This window comes from Vicugna pacos, chromosome X (assembly GCF_048564905.1).
Source record: "Vicugna pacos chromosome X, VicPac4, whole genome shotgun sequence".
NCBI lineage: Eukaryota > Metazoa > Chordata > Mammalia > Artiodactyla > Camelidae > Vicugna > Vicugna pacos.
Genome location: NC_133023.1, coordinates 73,491,580 through 73,499,579, shown reverse-complemented (window position 1 = coordinate 73,499,579; position 8,000 = coordinate 73,491,580). Strand labels below are relative to the sequence as shown.

General features: G+C 35.4%; 1 non-coding gene across 1 annotated transcript; it reads right to left on the bottom strand.

The window, feature by feature from the left end:
* Positions 1–3,324: 3,324 nt before the first annotated feature.
* LOC116277360 (U6 spliceosomal RNA) lies at positions 3,325–3,431 on the bottom strand. The gene has a single exon (XR_004186845.1). It is a non-coding gene; the product is annotated as a U6 spliceosomal RNA (small nuclear RNA).
* Between the last annotated feature and the right edge of the window lie 4,569 nt (positions 3,432–8,000).

Genomic DNA, 8,000 nt, shown 5'->3' with positions numbered 1-8,000 from the left:
TCTCTCCATTTATTTTGGTCTTTTCTAATTTCTTTCAGTAATGTTTTCTGTTTTCAGTTTAAGATTTCACTTCTTTTGTTAGATCTGTTCCTAAATGTTTCATAGTTTTTGATCTATTATAAATGATATTTTAAAAAATTTAGCTTTCTATAGTTCATTGCTAGTATATAGAAATACAATTTATTTTTATATATTGATCTTGTATCTTGCAACTTGGCTAAACTCACTTATGAGTTCTAGTAGCATTTTTTGTAAATTCTATTGAATTTTCAACATAGGCAATCGGGTCTTCTGCAAATAAAGACAGTTTTACTTAATCCTATGCAATCTGGATGTATTTCATTTCTCTTTCATGCTGGATAGCACAAGCTAGAACCACTAGTAATAATGTTGAATAGAAGTGGCCAGAGAATGTTGGATTTTGTCAACTTCCTTGTTTCAAAATTTAGTAGAAAGCTATAGTAATCAAGATTGTGTAGTACTCTCACAAAAATTAACCAGAAATGAACCAGTCACTTGTGGTCAATTGATTTCTGACAAGGGAAATAGTCTTCTCAGCCAATAGCACTGAGTCAGTTGGGTATATACATGAAAAAGAGTGAAGTTGGATCTCTATTTCACATAATATACAGAAATTAACTAAAAATGGTCCAAAGTGGAAAAACTAAATCTAGAAAACTCTTAGAAAAAAACATAGGCATAAATATTCCTGACTTTGGTTCCTTATGTGTAACACTGAAAGGACAAGCAACCCAAAACAAAAGGGAACCTCATTAAAATTAAACACTTTTGTGTGCTTCAGAGGACACCATCAGGAAACTATTTGCATAATGGTCTAGCACCTAGAATATATAAAGAACTTTTACAACTCAACAATAAAAAGGCAACCCAATGTAAAAAAAGGGCAAAGGATTTGAGTAAACATTTCTCAGAAGAAGATATGAAAATGGCCGATAAGCACATGAAAAGATGCTAAATATAATTAGCCATTAAGGGAATGCCAATCAAAACCACAATGAGATACCACTTCACACTCACTATGATGGCTATAACCAAGAAGACAGGAAATAACAAGTGTTGGCAAGGGTGTGGAGAAATGGGAACCCTCATACATAGCTGGTGAGAATATAAAATGGTGCAGCTGCTTTGGAAAACAGTTTGACAGGTTTTTAAAAAGTTGACCATAGAGTTGCCATATGACTCTGCAATTTCACTCTTAGTTATATATTCAAGAGAATAGAAAATATGTGTCCTCATAAAAACTAGTATATGAACATTCATGCCATCATTATTCATAATCGTCAAAAGAAGAAAACAACCCAAACGCCCATCAGCTTATGAATGGATAAACAAAATGTGTTCTATCTATATAATAGATATTTAGCTATAAAAAATGAAGAACTGCTTCATGTTACAACATAGATGAACCTTGAAAACGTTATGCTGAGTGAAGGAAGCCTGTCACAAAAAGGTCACATATTGTATAATTCCATTTACATGAAATGTCCAAAAATAGGCAAATCCTCGGAGACAAAAGTACATTAGTGGTTCCCAGGGGGTTGGGGGATTGGAGGTGACTGGTTATGGATATGAGGTTTATTTTTCATATGGTGGAAAACGTCCTGGAATTATAGGGTGGTGATGGTTGTACAACTTTGTGAATATATTCCTAACCACTGAATTGTACACGTTGAAGGGTTATGTTATGTAAATTATATCTCAATTTTTTAAAAAATTATTTTTATATAGCAAATAGCCATGGAAAACAGAGATCGTGTTTTCCTCCTGCAACGACTGCCCATTATCAGTGATAAATTCAGGATTCCTCTCCTGTGATGTACCTACCCCATTGCATGGGCAGGTATCTTCTTAGCCCTCTTTGCATCCCCTTGTGGGAAATGGGGCTCAGGGAACTGGTACAAATGCAGATCCTCCAGCAGATGCTCTTGGTGGTAGTTAATAAACTGTCTTTGTCTCTGACCCTGGAGTCTTTTGCTGGCATCTCTGAAACTGTGACTGATTAACTTGTTAACTTGTCCATAGGGTAAAATCTCAGACTCTTCAAAGTTCTTGACAAGGACCATAAAATTAATTTAGTTCAACTTTCTCATTTTACATATTTCAAAGCTAAATCACATAGCTCTGTACTTTATTTCAAGAAAGACAAGCAAGAAGAAATCAATAGGAAGAAAAAAAGTGGTTTCTTTATGGAATGGGTTTATCAGCCCTTGACAACTTGGTCCTTAATTTGTTAGCATTTGTCATGACATATTTCTTTTTATTTGTTAGACTCATATTAAAGTACTATTTTAAATACATGACTCCAAAGAGGATTCTCTGACCTTTTCTCGGTGGTATTTGCTGACCTAAAACCTTCTTCTTCTACTTTTAATAGCATCTTTGAAGGACTAAAGAGAGAAGAGATCTATAATGAAGATTCACGGGTGCATGTAGAGATTTGTGATCAATTTATCCTTGGTTATCAGGAAAATGGTGGTACTATGAAAAATAATTAGAATGCATTGAATGTTTCTTGAAATGTGTCATAACTTCAGGATAACTTTTATAAGTATCTGCTAAGTGATACAGTATTTGATAATGAGTTGGGTTATTTCACTATTTCTGTATCCTGGTTTTTATATTTCACTAGGGATTGTTCTAGTTCTTGGCAAACAATTCATGTATAGTTTGGTTTTTGAAAAACTGCCCTTGGATTTCAGAGTTTTTAGGTATAGCCTTGTGTTCATTGATGGCTTAGCTTATAATATCTTATCAAGACTGACTTTGAGTTTGTATAACACACTCAGCAAGGTCATGACCATCATATTAAGACAAAAAATTAACATGTTTTTGCTGAATTTTTTTCTGCAAACATAAATAACGTTTTATAAAGTTTTTTTAATATCTACATGGAATGAATTTTAAGACTCTAGGCAAAAAACTAAATAGATGAATAAATTGTTTTTAAAATAATAAGCTCTAATACTTTATGCTGTAGTACTAATTAGGCACTATTCTGGAGCTTAATATATTCCTTTATCTTAGTTGGGTCACCATGGGTCTAGTTGAATTTGCTTCCTCAAAACTGCATTTCCTCTGTAATAATATTTAGCACATCTCATTGTATTTGCTTGTTTATATTGCTTCCCCTCCTCCAGACTGCAGACTCCTCAAGGACAAGAAATGTATTTGTCTTTCCAGCTCTAAGACCCATGCTCACGCCTGGAACAGAGTAGGTGTCCAGAAATGAATATTGATTCCGCAGACAGATCAGAGCTTTAGAAAGGTAATGTACAGTCAAGTAGATTTTGCCAAAAATTCATTTTTTTAATGGAACGTTTCATAAATTTGCATGTTATCCTTGCACGGGGGCCTTGCTAATCTTCTCCATATCCTTCCAATTTTAATATATATGCTGCTGAAGCAAGCACAAAAATCCAATCTTAAAATTTAAATTAGATGATATATATTTAGAGGGACCTTTCTTTGTATTCATATACATAGAAACCTGAAATAATAACTGTTAATGGGCTGAATTGTATCCTCCCCAAATTCATATATTGAAGTCTTAACCCCTGGTATCTCAGACTATAACTGTATTTGAAGATAAGGTCTTTAAGGAGGTAGGTAAGATGAAATGAGGTCATTAGGATGGGCCCTAATCCAATATGACCCATGTTTTTATAAGAAGAGATTAGGACAGAGAAATACAGAGGGAAGACCATGTGAAGACACAGGGAGAAAAAGGCTCTCTTCCAGCCGAGGAGAGAGGCCAGAGAGGAAGCCAACCCTACCAACACTTTGATCTCAGATTTCTCGCCTCCAGAATTGTGAGAAAATGCATTTCCATTTAAAACACCCGTCTGTGGCACTTTGTTATGGCAGCCCTAGCAACTAACATAAAAGCTAGCAAACTGATACAATCAAAGGTTGTTTTGGTAAGTATGGAATTAAAAAAAAATAAAGACATCTCATAGGCCTGTGGGAATATTTATATCCATTACATTAGAGCTTCTCTTCTACAGAAAATATAACTTTATGTAACTCAATATTTATTCTAGAATCTTTCTTTATGCAAACTTACACACACACTGACAATTCCTTATTCTCTGGCTCTCTGCTGTCTAGGTTTCATGGTTCTTTTTTTTTTTTTTTTTTTTAACAACATAATCCCTCAGTCCCTGAGTGGACTCACAGTAGAAGTAGCAATTTATTTCCCCATCACATGTCTTTTATTTTGTAAAGCATCTTCTAACTTCTGTATAACCAGGGGCTGTCATCTGCTTCTCCTGTGCGAACTAACTTACTAGCACAATCAGTGAGCCAGGAAATGTATCTTAGAAAACTATGAATGATGAAAGGAATTGGTAGATTCACAAAGAGAAAAGTTAGTTCTCTCATGAAATCTTATTATTCCTTGGGTTGAATTTTGGAATCAGAATTGACTTAATTTTATCACAGGAAAGGCCCTTGTCTAGTCTTTTCAAAGGAGGTAGTTGTTTTATGATGTGATTTTTTTTTTGAGAAAAATTACAAGAAATGAATAGAAATAGTCACAACTTTCCTCAAAACAAGATAATGTGTTACAATCTTTCAAAGTTAGTGTATTTCCAGCAAGATATACCCAACTCTGGAGACCCATGTAGATAGCTGCTTTGACAAAATAACAAAACCCATTAGCTGATTTCTCAGAAGAATAATATTTCTAGCCATAGCAGAATATTCACAGGCCATCAAATTTAGTTTGAGAGTACATCCCTGGGATTCCATAAGGACACAAATTAATTCTCAAGAGTAATCTATTTCACAATGAACTTCAAATTATGTACTTCCAAACATATAGTTATGTTTTTTATGAAGACATAGATAGAAATATTTTCTGACTAAACAGTAGACAATGGCTCAACTTGAGATTTCCTCTTTTTAGGATAAAAATTATGGGAAACATGGACATTTTTATCGCTGGAATTATCGACCAAATGGAAGACTAAACATTCAGTGACTTCAGGTAAGATCAATTCACTTGGAAGAGCTGAGTATAAAGTGCCAGATAACCAGCTGAAATGTGAAAACAAAATCGGGGGAATTCATGAGTGTGTTGTTTTTGTTGGCTGTTGTTATTGTGTTAATGACCACATTCAATCAATCAAATCAATTGTTGATTTCTTTTTCATCAGGATGCCAGTAGGTGCTCCTTGGTTGACTGAGGACCAGGTCAGAGGAAAACTGCTCTGCTCTTAGTTTTATCTAGTTCATTTTTCCTTTCTAATGGGGGAAAACAGATGGAGTCAATTATTTTTTTTGCAAAATCTCCCTAGTCCCCATTTTCCCACTAGGCTTTCCTGCTAAAACTGACAAGAAGAGAGTAGTGACTTGAAGAGCACAATTATTTGACTTCATCAACCCCAAAGCCTTTTATCTCCATGCCATGTTAGCTGAATCTTCCCATGGTCATACCCTAGTTTGTACAAAATTTAGCACACAAACCATCTACTTCAGAATCACTTGTGGAGAACTTGTTTATAATGCAGATTCCTCATGCCCCCCGACCCCAGTGATTCTGATTCAGTATGTCTAAAGTGGAATTCAATAATATTCAATTCTGTAAAGCCCCTACGTGATTCTTATGCAAGTGAAATGTTGACCACGCTTTTAGGGACACAGCTCTAGACAGGAGTGTATCAGAGTAGGGGAGAGTTGAGAGAGTTCTCATTTGAAATCTTCTGTTTTCCTTCTGAAATAAGTGAGTTTGTCTTTTTTCCCGACCCTAATCCCATTGGCACACTTCTATATATCTTTCATATCCAGACCAAAGAAAAGCCTTTTATGGTAACTTCTCCCCACCCAGTCGATCAATCTTATTTTGAGTCAGTAGGGTATCGCATGCATGTCCTTATCATGGTACCTATCACACACTGTAACAATTATGGCTCTCTCCTTCAATCTTGGTGTTCCTCAGTATTTTGTTGTTTATCTTCCTCTTTCCTTACATTTTACACATTCCCTGGGCAATATTATCCATGCTTATGGCTTCAACTATCATCCATAAAACTGATGACTTTGAAAATAGTAGCTCTAGCCCATGTAACTCTCCTAACCTCCAGATCCATACTTCCATTGGTCTACTGGGCATCTCTACTTGACTGTTTATAGTTATCCCAGTCTCAGTGTCAAACACTGAACTTATTTTCTTCCTGTGTTCCCGACCTCTCCTTCAAACCTGCTCCTCCCTTCTATTCTTCTGAATGGCACCACCATTCAGTTGTGTACTCACGTATTCAGTTGTTGAAGGCAGAAATTAAGCAGTCATTCTATATTCCTTCCCTCACCCACCGTCATTCAGTACTGTCAAATCTTCTAAGATAGTTCTCAAATCTCTATTCTCCACTCCCCTGCTACTACCACATTGGATAAAAGCCAGTTTATTATAATATATGGTACAGCCAAGAGTAAATAAAGATATTACTTGGTAAAAAGCAAATAAGTATATACATTGATTCTTCAAAAGTCTTCCGTGTGTATTCCATTTCTAAAGATGTTGAAAAGATAATTAGAAAGAGGGAAGTATAGAGTAGTATGTTTAGCCAAATGCTCATCTTTCACAGCACAGAGTACATAAATAAATGTCTAAGATCAATACACTAAGAAATGGAAGAGCAATATGCTAAAAATACCACAGGGATACAATTAGCCAAATCCAGAATGTGGGAAATTCCTTGGTGAAAGTGACCTGGATTATTAAGGAAAAATAAATGGCATGTGAAAATGGGATAAGGAAATTATTATAGATTATTAGAGATTGAAGAAACAGGTCAACACAATGCAATATGTAGATGTCATTTGGATACTAATTCAAATAAACAAGATATTTTGGGGACAATTGGGAAAATTTGAACACAGATTGGGTATTGAATGGTATTAAGTAATTATAATAAAAGTATTGGGGTTACATTCTTAGAATTTGCCTCAGCTTTTAGAGATACATACTAAAGTATTTATGGATAAAAAGATGTGATTTGAAATATTGTTTTAAAATACTCTGGGTCAAGCCATATACAAAAATTAACTCAAAATGGATCATGAACCTAAATGTGAAAACCTAAAACTATAAAAATGCTAGAAGGAAGAAAACATAGGAAAAATATTTTAAATCTTGGGTTTGGCAAAGATTTCTTAGCTATGATACCCAAAACACAATACATAAAACAACAAACTGATAAATTGGACTTCATCAACATCAAAATTTTTTCCTATTCAGATGATACTGCCAGGAGAATAAAGGGACAAACCAAAAACTGAGAGAAAATCGTTGCAAAGCATATATTTGATGAACGATTGTATACAGAGTATATAAAGAACTCCTAAAATTCAATAAGTAGGCAACCTGCTAATAAAATGGGTGTGAGAAAAGAGCACAACAGATCTTGTTGTTCACTCCTCATACATCTCAAAGATAACTTGGAACCATTACAGATCACTGGACAACCTCTGGGAATGTGGTATTTGGATGGTTCTTTATGTTAAGGATTGAGGATTTTATTATGTGTACCTGGAGCAATGGACAATATTATACTATCTTGTCATGATTGCTCTGCACAAAAATTGAGTTGATCGTGTGCACCTGACTTCATTGTTGGGGTCCTGAGTTCTGGTTGCCATAGCTGGTTGCATCATATGGCTGGACACATGCCATAACAGGCTGTGTCCATGTGCCCAGTTCTCCTTAAAAGCCTTGGACTCGAAGACTTCAGTGGGCTTCCCTGCACAGAGTCTTCATATATGACCCTGTAGCTCACAGCCGGAGAAAAAGTATGTCCTGTGTGATTCCAGATGGGAAAGATGGAAGCCTGTGCCCAACCACTCTAGACTCCACCCAGTAGATATCTTGTTCCAGTTGTTTGTGCTTTCTTTACTTGTTCTGAACAACTGTTAGCCAAGAGCAAAACCTGTTGCTGAGTATTGTGAGCCCTTCTAGTAAATTAGCAAACATGAGGGTGGTC